This window comes from Aphelocoma coerulescens, chromosome 1 (genome assembly GCF_041296385.1).
Source record: "Aphelocoma coerulescens isolate FSJ_1873_10779 chromosome 1, UR_Acoe_1.0, whole genome shotgun sequence".
NCBI classification, from domain to species: Eukaryota; Metazoa; Chordata; class Aves; order Passeriformes; family Corvidae; genus Aphelocoma; species Aphelocoma coerulescens.
Genome location: NC_091013.1, coordinates 49,399,857 through 49,411,932, shown reverse-complemented (window position 1 = coordinate 49,411,932; position 12,076 = coordinate 49,399,857).

Sequence of the window (12,076 nt, the reverse complement as noted above, 5' to 3'; positions counted from 1 at the left end):
TCACAAATGGATGATGTTTGAAATTTTTTGTATTTGTCTAGTTAAAATAAAAAATGAACATAGGCATTTTTGTTAAATGGAAGTTACATACAAGAGCTTCAGGTGATTGGTCGTAAAACACATTTTGTACTTCTACATAATTTTCTCTTTCTCCCTCTTTGACAAGATCAAAAGCAAGAGAGAGGGATGAGATTTCAGGGATGAGGAGAGAATGAGAAAAGAAAGAAAAAAATCTTTTACAGTTAGTGAGTTCATCAAAAAATTTTCACAAAATTTTTGGCTGAAAGCAATTTGATTGAATCTTTTACTTATTAGCTGAAAGTTTGCATGGAAAAAGATGGAGTCCCTTCCCAAAAGTCTTAAGACTGAAATGGAAAATGTGTAGTCAAAGCACTAGGGAACCTTTTTTCTTCTGTTGAGTACTCTGGGCCCCTGTGTGCTAATGGTAGACCCAATGTATATGAAATAGGGTTTTCTAAGCCGACAAAAGCACATTGATGTGGCTTGCTGCTACTCTGATTGTGAATCTCTCTCTTCAGATACCAGGCAGCTTCTAAAGGTTTCTTGTCTTCAGCTCTACTGTAATATGGAATCGTATTAGCGCAGCTGCTGGTCAGAGGACTGAACCTCTGTTGTGTCATCAGAGGCTGTGGGTTCAAAGCCTGAGTGTGCCTGGAGTTAGGCTGGGCAACTCTGTTAGCCCAGTGGCCAGGGCTCTAAGCAGTCAAGTAAAAAGACTGTTGTAGAAAACACTGGGTTCAGCAGTTGTGTGTATTATGATGTGAAAGCAAAGCAATTCCCTGATTCTGATAAATTTGATCTTTCCTTTGCCAGTGTCAGAAGAAAAAAAAAAAACATTCCATTTTCCCCCAGTTTTAGAGTGCCTGGCTTCCTTGAAATCCCTCATGAACAGAGAATTTGATAAGCACACATTTGAAATTTGTTGAAATGTAGTGCTGCTAAACCCTTCTTTATTTTATTTCCCCATTTCCCTTTTTATATAGCAGAGCATCACTAAATGGGTATGTTATTCCTTTTTTCCTTCTGGTCCTTTTCTCTACTTTCTTTATAAGACTCTAGAACAAGTTTGATTTTAAAGGTGATAATAGTCTGCAGTTAGTTATTAAAAACAACAAAAATTGGACATATCAAATTTATCTTTTTTTTTTAGATGCTTCTAACTGGTTTACATATTATTTCTTTCAGCTAAAAGATCTACATGGTAAAATTTTCACTCAGACAGAGCTGTTTACTTTTTTTTCTAGGAGCTATTTGAACTCAAAATGTTAAGATCCACAGTAGGCATAATTTGAAATAACAAAATCTGTGTCTATATTAAATGGGCTGTGTCCTGGCAAATTTTACAGTTAGAACAAGTAAGGAGCTGGAGCCATTATGCAGAAACACAAGCTAACATAATGCAATGGATGTTATCTGTAGCACTGTATTATCTCAATATTCCCACCAGTTAACATATCCATCAGATTAGTCGAAGATGCCACATTACCTAGTAATGCCAAATATACATTAAAATGGGGAAAGCTATGGGCGTGATTGAACTGTGATAGCATATGGTTTGTACAGTCATTGGCCTCTTAAGAACTTACCTTCCAGCTGGGAACTGTGTAACATAAGAAACAGGGATATCACATTTCCCCCCTCTCTGCTTCTGGCAGGTGTGTGCTAGAGACTGACTGCTAAATACTTTGTAATTAGTATGCCTTGGAGCAGTCGCTGTCATCTTACATCTGTAACTGGAGTGAGGGCACTGTTAGCATGACTGTGTTCATTTCTTTAGTGTCCCAAGCCTATAGACCTATACAAGGCAGCCTGAAGGATCAGTGTTTGATGCATGAACCATAGGCAGACCTCAGAAATGTATCTAATTATATCAGTATCCGACTGCACTATTGTAGCAAGATGTATTATTCATAGACAAAGATGAACTGCTATTCAAGGATAGAAAAATCTTGTATATTCTGCCCGTTCCAAAGTTCAATGCCTAATTGAATATTAAATAGCTTGAGACAATCAATAGCTGTATTTTAGATTTTCAAAACTATTCCTGCACAACATGAACCATTGTCGTGTTTCCCAGTGTACATTAAATTGTTGGTGTCACCTTTCAAAGTGGGTGAGAAAGAGACAGAGAGAGAAAGACATATTTACTGCTAAGATATAAAGTTAAACAATTTTCTGGAAATGTGTAGGAGTACCTGTAACCTTTGCAATCTTTACTGGACCCCAGGCTTTTTTCTTTTTTTTTTTTTTTTTTGTAGGTGTTGCTCATAAGTTTTAAATTTATTTTAAAAAGACAATTCTCCCTTGTGGTGGGAGGACAAATGAAAGCCACAATAACTGCATTTGACAAATTGGTAGGCTTTGTTTTCTCTCAGTTTAATCCACAGTACCTATTTTAAAACCATCTGTACCAATCATAAGTTATATGCCAAAAGTACGTATGAGCATTTAGACAGAGATATCCTCAACGCAAAATCCAGAAGAAAGGTCCCCACCTACAACTCCAGGAGCTCTGATTATGAGGGGACTTCGGTTCTACTTGGAGATCCTGGTGACTACAGGTGGTTGTTTGCAAAACAGAGAGGATTTAGTTTCCACTTCAGCGTCAGATGCATAGAAAGAGGATCTCAGAAGCAAATGGGTCCAGTTGAGATCTTCAAATGCACCTTAAAATTGTACTCAAATCTATTGGTAGCATCTAAGAGCTGATATTGTGTGACTTGACAAGTTACATGTCTTTCCTGATACATCACCACTTCCTTTGCTCTTCTTCATAAGTGTTTTACATCCGGATGAAGATGCATCTTATGTTATCTCTTAATCACCACCAGACATGGAATTTCACCTTGGGATCCTTCCATCACACCCTATAGCTGAGGTTATGCCTCTGAGAGCCACTTCTAGATGTAAAATGCAGTCCTCAGTTCTTTCTTCCAATGTCTAATGTAACTGTTAACTGTAGCTCTTATCCAGGAGGTAATCCAACTAAAAACAATGAATGTTTTGGGGGAGGTATTGTCTACCTAATTGTTTCTTAAATGTTTTGGTGTTTAAAAAAGCAGACTTCTTAATTAAATTCTTGCATAAATACTAAAAAACCCAACCCAACCCAAACAAAAAACTCAGGTGTTTCTCAGAGAATTTGAAGGGTTCTCCAAAGGGCTTCTGTAATTGCTTTGTTTAGACTTGAAAACACCTCAATTTGATATCTAATTTGGATAAGATTTTTTTTTTTTTTAATCAGGTAGGATAAGTTTCCATTAGGAGTATCAGTTTGCTAGATATCTCAGTTACCATCACTGGAATAGTATACATGCAATTCCTGAACTTCAGTTAGTTGAATAGACCAGATCCTGCTTTTACTCCTGAACATACTTACCTCTAGCTCTGAGAAACTGGTACACTTTTGTTTATGTAAAAAGAACCTGCTATCAGAAGTCTTTTCCCCGTGCTTGCACTTTCGTACTTGTCAAATAACTTCTTAAGCTTCATCTTGATATACTAAATAAAAGAAGTATCTTTGGTCTCTAGGGCAGGTTTTCCAGGCCCTGGATGTCTGCTGCTGAGACAAGATCAGTGCTTTAACATTGGGAGTTGGAAATCCTCACCAAGTCTCAAGAGGTAGCCTTTATCAAAAGGATTCCTTTAATGTTCCTTAAATGTTTCACATCTCAGAGTTCATTAACCTTCTTAAGAGGAGCTGGCATATGTCCCCATATATTTAAAGAATGCTTTGCATTAAATAGTCAATATTTATGTAAATGTCTGAGACAATATCTGACAGCAACTTGACTGTTCTTAGGCAGGTGAAATTTAGATGGATGACAGACTATTTTTGAAGTTCCAAAAGAAACATCTAATAAGCACAATAAATGAGAAAATAGTTCAAAGAAATATCTGAATCTGGTGTGTAATATCCTTCAAATAATTATGGATTGTGGCATATGGGATAGGGAAAGATAAAAGCAAACAGGGATTTAGCCACTGCAAATTTTACAATACAGCTACTTGAAGATATTTTTGGGAGAGGAAAGACTGCATCTCTCCTCCAATCTGAACTGAATTCGCTATTCAAAGATCTGTCTTAGGGAAGTATTCCCACAAGATTGTGGGAGGGGTGGAGAGTCAAAGGAGGAACCTGACATAAGCTGCTCTGTATAGCCCTGTCAGGAATCTTGGCTATCTGCACTGGCTGTAGAAGGTATGGGAATGGGTCTGCTCTGAATAATCATCAAAAAAGAACATTCTTTTTATTCCTTATTAGATAGGCTGGTGATTGACCACCAGTCTATGTAAAGGACATTACAGAATTGTGCTGCCTGAGGCTATGCTGTAAAAGACATTGCATCCAGTACACTGAATCTCCTTCTCAGCTTTTCTTCCTGGCTGTGTCATCAAGGTGCTGTTTCAGCCTGGATTCATCACAGGTGTTTTAGGAGGGAAGCTATGTTCCCCTCCAGTCATCCCTCTGTACTTCATGGTAGGAGTCAGACATTGCTGGAGGTGACGCAGAACTTGTGTGTCCAGGAGAGCAGAGTGACTTGATTCTAGTCTATCCTCCCCAGCTAAGTTAGGGTCTTACTCTGAAACAACTTCTCAAGGAGATCACTTGGGCAAAGTAGCATCAAAACAGCTGATAGAACACAGAATAGCAAACACTGAAGTGCTGTAATTTTCAGAGTCACATTTCCGTTCAAGTACTGACACTTCCACTGTTTGCATATCTGATCCTCAAATCAGCCCTATCATTTAGCTAGGACAAAATCTTTGGGGCATGGGGAACACAAACCCTTAAAGAAAAACATCTTATGTAGTAAGAAAGGTTTATTGACGGTATCATGGATATGTTCACCAAGTGACACTTTCATCTGGGAGAGAAATGATAGTACTCGGCAAGTTCATATTAGTTATTCTTTCATTTCTTCTTTCTCTCATTTCTTGCTATTATTTTCTTCTTTCCTTGCTTGTAGCTCCTGTTTTTAAACTGTCTTTAATTCCTGACACTTTGTGCTCATGGGAGTCCCTACACTTTGAGAATACTTGACATTCAGGAAAATACACTTTATATGTTAAAAATCAATGATGACACAATATTTACAGCTCAAAGGCCAAACATTTGTGCTTCTTTATAGAGAGTAAGTGCTTGGAGACCAGCTTTGTGCTGCTAAGCTATAGACATCAAAGAATAATAATACCACGGTTTTAAACTCAATGGCTTGAGTGGGTTCCAGCACAGTTAAGTGAGGGACTAGCTGATTTTATGGATTACCTTAATTTGGAGATGGATATAAGCATTATTAGTTTTTCCCTGAGCTTTGAACCAGCTCTCTTTGTCTAAGAGAAGGTCATCTGTTCTCTGCTAAAATATTCATATAAAGTCTAAAATAATAGGACAATACTTTCTCCTTCTTAGGAAAAGGATGGATTCTCAAAAAAAGATATTTTTGTTTAAGTCACAGTTAATTCCTTGCAAAAAAAATTAATTCCTCTTGCAAAAAAGAGGTCATAATGTGATAATGCTTCCTCTCTTTCTCACTATTTACATAATAAATATGCAATTTCTGAAACCTTGATTTTTGAGCTGAAATAGAATCTATTTTAGAGTTTAAGCTTTTCTAACACAAGAGGTAGTTTGTCATTTTAGAACTGTTTAGGAAGATTTGCTTTATATTCCAGACAAGATTTGTAACGTTTTCAGTTGGCATATTTTACTCTAATAGGCTTAATTTTGGTGCATGAGACATAAACACTGCGAGGCATTTATGACATCATTAGAAACTGCACTATGTACCTAGGGAACGCAGTGTCATTTGGTTTGTACATTTGACCCCTGCTTGTTATTAGGTGCACTTTACTAAATCAGCAGAAGGAGATAGGTCACTAACGACTATTACCAAGCTAATAATAATTATAAGGGGGAAAAACTGCTATTGATGTTTCAGACATTGTTCCATATATGCTGTTCCTGAGACACTGATTTGTGATTTGCATTGTTAGGAATGAACTTTCTTTGACCTGTCATTTGACATAAGTTAGACTGTTCTGATAGTTACATACCGTCCTTTCTGTAGGTGAAATTATTGTATTTGAATGTTTTAATGGATTTTTGAATTATTTTGATTTCATGGTATCTTTAGAATAAATTAAAAAGAGAGGAGATGAATTAGAAATAGTGCATATGAAAAAAAATCTTTTCAGGTAATAGGGGAACCAACAAAATTTAGACCACATTTTGAACCATTGAAAAGTAATGTTAATCCTGAGCAATACACGCCACAAGAGTTTATATATTATAGCCTCCCTCTCACTCTGAACATAATCCATGTGTGTAAGCATATGAGGAAATGTAACGACCTCAGCAGGGCTTGTACTTAAGGTCAGATTCTCTGACCTGTGCAACTAGTGTCTGTTTTACTGATTGTGATGGTCTCAATAAAACTGTTTACCCTAAACTGTGTGAAAAGGAATAGCTTGGACAGGTTTGTAGGTTTGTACATACAAAGTTGTTTCATTCTACCTTGTGGTACTATTAAGTCAATGAAAGCACATCTTTTAGAAAAGGGCTTTGCAATATGGACCCTGTTGTTGATATTGCTACATCTAGAAAGATTGAAACTCTCATTCAGGGGTCAGTCCCTCAGGTTTGTGACATGGGACATTAGTGAAGCAGAAGGTTTTTGTTTGCCACACAGAACAATGTGCATTGTTATTTTCTCACTAGCAAATTGTAGGTTTAAAAGAGAGAAAAGGGGTGCTTGATAGCTGTAGAGCTGAGCCAGTGAATATTCTATATGCTTAAAATGTAATTAAAAAAAAATGCGTGAAAGAATGGAAGAAAAATCTTCCCTGGACCATCAGATAGAGCTCCATTCAAGAAATCAATGGTGACAAGGAGACTGTTCTGGAGAAATTCTGTTCTGGAGAAATTCTATCAGCTGGTGATCCTGTTATAACATGGTTATAAATTCTTAGATCACCACTACTGGCCATCTTTGGAAGATACTGGGCTAAGTGGGATTTTGATCCAGTAGATGCTGCAATTCTCCTGTTCTTAGGATTTGTGTCATGAAATAAAACCTTACAAAGCCATTTATTTCTATAAAATTTCAAATTTCCATTGTGTTCACTTCTTCTGTCTTTCCCCACCTCCTCCCATTTTCTTTAAAGGCATCTGTGCCATTCATTCTGGTGTGACACCACATGCATGTGTATATTTCTCAATATATCATGCTGGTTTCTCACGGTTTGTCTTCTCTAGGAAGAAAGCAGACAAGCAGGTTTTTTTCCCACATGTTTATAGTTGTGAAAGTCCAATGACAATGAATGAGATTTGAGAGAGCAACAGTGTTTCTGTTGCCATACCGAGAAAAAAAGATGTATTCTCAGCATGTTAGTGAATATGTGGTAAAATCCTAGGGAGACAAAGGCAAATCTCAGCAGAACTGAAGTAAAAACTGTATTCCTGTTTAATACTTTACATGCTAGCACGTTTGCAATCCAGAGATGGCTGTGGATTTCACAACATTTCAATAGGCATGTGATGAGAAGACAGAGGAATGCAGTCCCCAGTATACAGATAAGGGTCTCTGCAAAGCTAACTTGCCATGTTAGATATAAAAGATAATGCAGATAAAAAATCATAATGCATGACACAGGTTGATGGTGAGTAGGGAGGGGGCAAGAGAAATGCCAGAACTGACTGAAATTTCACTTCATTTACACAGCAAAACTCCACAGATAGGTATAATTTTTTGTTTGTTTTGTATCATCATCCTAGAATTGATATCGCTCTCTGTGACAGGTTGCATCATTATAGTGTACCTTTAAGGCTCACGTCAGAGGGAGCAAGTAAAAGTGAAGAGTGCTATCTGTGTTCCACATACACAGCAGATTTTTTTCCATTCTGATGTGTGAAAAATGCATCTTTCTGGTAAGAGGAGAGGGAAAAGGAAATATGAGTTAGTTTACTTGACAATCTCAATGTATTTTGTTTTCAGCAGAATAAATGTTTTCCTGGAAAGAAAAGAGTTTGCAAAGGTTCAAAGGACATTGGACAAATACTCTGAAAAAAAATACTAAACTGATGCTTACGGCAGATATACAATCCCAGGCTATTTCAGGAAGGCCCAGAGGTGGAAGCAATTGGAGATTAGGAGAAGTCTAGGGAAAGGACCCTGTGTATTCTTACATTTTGTCTTTACAATCTTTCTTAGGCGTCCATTTTTGGACACTAGTGGAGTCCAAAAATGTGCTGTCCGCAAGCCAGAGGATGTAGCCCCAGGATATAGATCCTGGGTTGGTCTATTTGGGCCTTTCTCATGAGATTCTCTCTCCACCATGGGAGATTTTAGGACTTTTTGAAGGGCTCAAGAAACATTTTATATAATAGATTCATGAGGGGGAGAACAAAGCAGTTTAAGCACAGGATCACTTGCTGGATGGTGCCCTAGGAGCAGAATTTGCAAGGCTGACTTCAGCATATCAGCTCTGAACCCAGTGAATGGAGGAGGTGTCCAGGAAGATGCTGATGCGGATTCATTAGATGAAGATCCACTAGAGATGGAGCAGGCAATTGTATGAGGCACAGGTTCCAGACACCATCTGTCTCCTGCATCACACTTCTGTGAAACTGGGATTTGAAACTTGACACAGGTATATGAAATTAAGTGACCAGGCAGGATGGGGAGTCCTCAAGGGGTTAATTTCAAGGCATCATGTGAAAAACTTCCCATTCCTCAGGGCATGGACCAACATTTCCTATCTGCTCAGTCCCAGGTGAATGTGCTGCCACCGAGCCCCACATACTCATCTGCTTGTTTTCCTCCTGCCTTCTTGCAATTTCCATGCAGTGACCTTCCCTCTCCCCTGCCCATGGTTCATTGAGCAGCAGAAAATACGCTCCCTAGAAATACACTGTCACTCTCTTCCCACAGGGTTCCTCTGCAGCAGGGCAGTATAGGATTCCAGCTGCCTGCAACTACTCCTTGGGTGTCCTTTTTCTGGAAGGAGACCTCTAACCACCAGGCTATTGTGCAAAACAGATGCTAAATCACAGTGATTTAAAAATGGTTGATGGAAGCCTAGCAAGTGAGATTTCCCCAGAGGTGTGAGTGCAGCAGTGCATACTTTCTGGTACTGAAGGAGCCACAGGTAGGTCATAGATAGACACCTCCCTTAGTCATCCTAGATAAAGGACACTACTCAGCATTTCAAGAAACTCAGGTGCCCAGGGTATCTCAGCTGAGGCAAGAATTGCACAAATGCCCCTCCTCTGTTTAAACATTATCAGATGATTAGTTGTTTGTTAACAATCAGTTAAGTTTGTCGCATAGAGCATTTGCTCATTTTGACATAATTTTTAATTATTTCTGTTTTTCTTAGTTCAGCCTGCCCTTTATCCTCCTTTCTGGTGCACACTGAGGTTATCTCTCTTCTTTCAGTTAATTTGGGGCCCAATGGACTAATTTCTGAACCCCGGCTTCTCTTTCCTCCCCACAGCAAGTGCAGGAGCTGGCTGGGGCCTCGAGTATGCCAGAACTGAAACTTGGCTGTTGTGCAATTAACACTGGGAACCTGATTAAAATTCACAGGAGCCAGGGGCATAAAAGGCCAACTTTCCAGCTGCCTCCAAGCCTGATACTGAATTCACCCACTTTAACTTCATATTTACAAGGTGAAAAGGAATTTGTGTACAACAGGCAGACAGATGCAGCATTAAGAAAATTTTTATTGAGTATATAGTTCATCTATTCCTTTACCAAAGCTGTTTTGCATATTGTTGATCACAGACTGATTGTGCTCTAGGTTATACATAAAACCTCCCTCCCAAACACGCACACACATTTGAGTATTTTTTGTAATAGAAAACTTAGTACTCTGCTTCTTAATGAGTGGTGCTGATGGGAAATGACCCCTGCTTTCCTAAACACACAGCAATCTAATTTGAACCTCTGTGCCAATTACTGGCCTCTGCGGAGCACTTTGCTGTGAAACAATCAAGTCACAATAGGATTAGAAAGCGTTGCAGGGAGACCACAAGGGAAAGCAAACACAGGCGTAACTGCAGGTTTATTCCTTTAAATTGTCTGTAAATAGCACTGATAGCTTCCTCAGTGCCACCTAGGTATTGTTTCTATAAATCCTCTGTAGGTACAATCTAAAATGAATATAGACAAAGAGTCTTTTATAGCATAGAAACCTTACTCACTGAGCTGGTCTGTCCTTAGGAAGATTTTAGGTGTTTCCCTAAGCATCCTCAGAAGACAAACATAGACAAAGCAGGACAGACATCTTGGCTGCCTCAAAGAATTTTTTTTTAAACTCAGACAATACATTTTAATATTCTTGTTGCTAAATGAAAACTGTCATTCCTGTGAGAGCAGCCATACCTCCTTCTAGATGTGCATGCATAGATCTGGCAGATAGACAAGATGCCTTCAATTCACCTAAATTAATAGTTTGTTCCAATCCTGAACCAACAGTTTAATATGTGGCCAATCCTGCATAGCTCAGCAGAGGCAATGCCTTGCCCAGTATCATGAATGGGCTGACTTACCTTGCTAAAATGGGACTGAAGCTACATCCCCTCTCTTGTGATGTGCATGTGCTCCTTGGTGCTACTTCTCTTGTGCAGTGGCCTCAAGCTTATTTTGTGTAGAGAACTTTTTCTCTAACATTGTGCTAACAAACATGTGGGATGTACCCACATAACATGACTTACAGTTATTTCTAAATAGCCTCTGTAGGTGAGGCTACTTGACCTACATGAAGGCCACCTAACTTAACTCTACAAACTGTTATATCCCAGTTTCAGGTGTCAGAGAAAAATATCAAATGTAGTTGCCAATATTGTCAGTGAATAATAATCACTGTGTAGGCGGCATGAGCTGTGGCTGTCTCTGTGGGGAGGTTTCTTCAGCCCAGATATGCATGACCAGCTCTTTTAGACTATGTCATGTTTGGAGTAACCATACTTTCTGACTTGATAAGTGCCAAAATAATGATAATGTGGCCCCAGAACTTATCTTTCCTCATCCTTCCACCACTGCACCTTAGGTCTTACACCAAACCACTTTCTACTGTACATCCATGGCAGCTACCTTTTAAAGCTTCATAGCTCTTCTGTGTTCAGTCAGAAGCACAGGCTGTAGCCCTGGTTGAATCCTGTGAAAAACCTTTCCAGTTCCAGGTGAGTCAGGGAAGGGAGCTCTGACAGATACAGCAACTAACTGTTGTGTGCTGACTTCCAAACCTTACGAGAATGCCATGAAGAAGACAGAGCAAAGCTCTTCATGGTGTTGCATGATAAAAGGACAAAATACAATAGGCATAAGCTGAAGGAAGAGAACTGCTCAGACTTCATATAAGCAAGTCTTTGTTTTCCGTGAGAACAGTGGGGCAGTGGAGCAGATCTCCCAGAGAGGTTATGATATCTTTGTCCTTGGAGGTTCTCAAGACCTGATTGGACATAGTCCTGAGCAACCTGGTGTGACCTTGGAGCTGCTCCTGCTTTGAGCAGGAGTTTGGAATAAAAAGCCTCTGAGGTCTCTTCCATTATGAAGGTCTGTGATTCTGTGCCTGGTACTTGTTATTTTGACTGACTGCAAAGTAGTGATTCCAGGTTACTCTGTGATTCCATATGGTCTATAATATGTACATATCAATACCAGACTGAACTTTAATTAACCTATCTGTTCAGAGTGGTATGTACTAATTTCCTGTCTATCTTTGCAAATCATAATATTATTGAAATAAAGACAGTTCAGCTTGGGAAAAAAACAGGGCAAAATTGATCATACACAAAAGTGGTCTTGCTGGGTTGAGTCTTCTAAAACTATGCATATTTGATCTCTTAATTGTAGCTGTGCCTGGAATGACACTTAAAAACCTCTGATTTTATTAAGTTTCATCTTAATAATTTAATTAGATAAAACCAAGATATGAGGTTTAGTAACATACATTTTGAAATTAATGAGCTGAGTGCCAGAGGATGAACTATATTACCCACTTCAAGTGCACATACAACATTAATTAATGTAGTCTAGCTTTGTTTTAA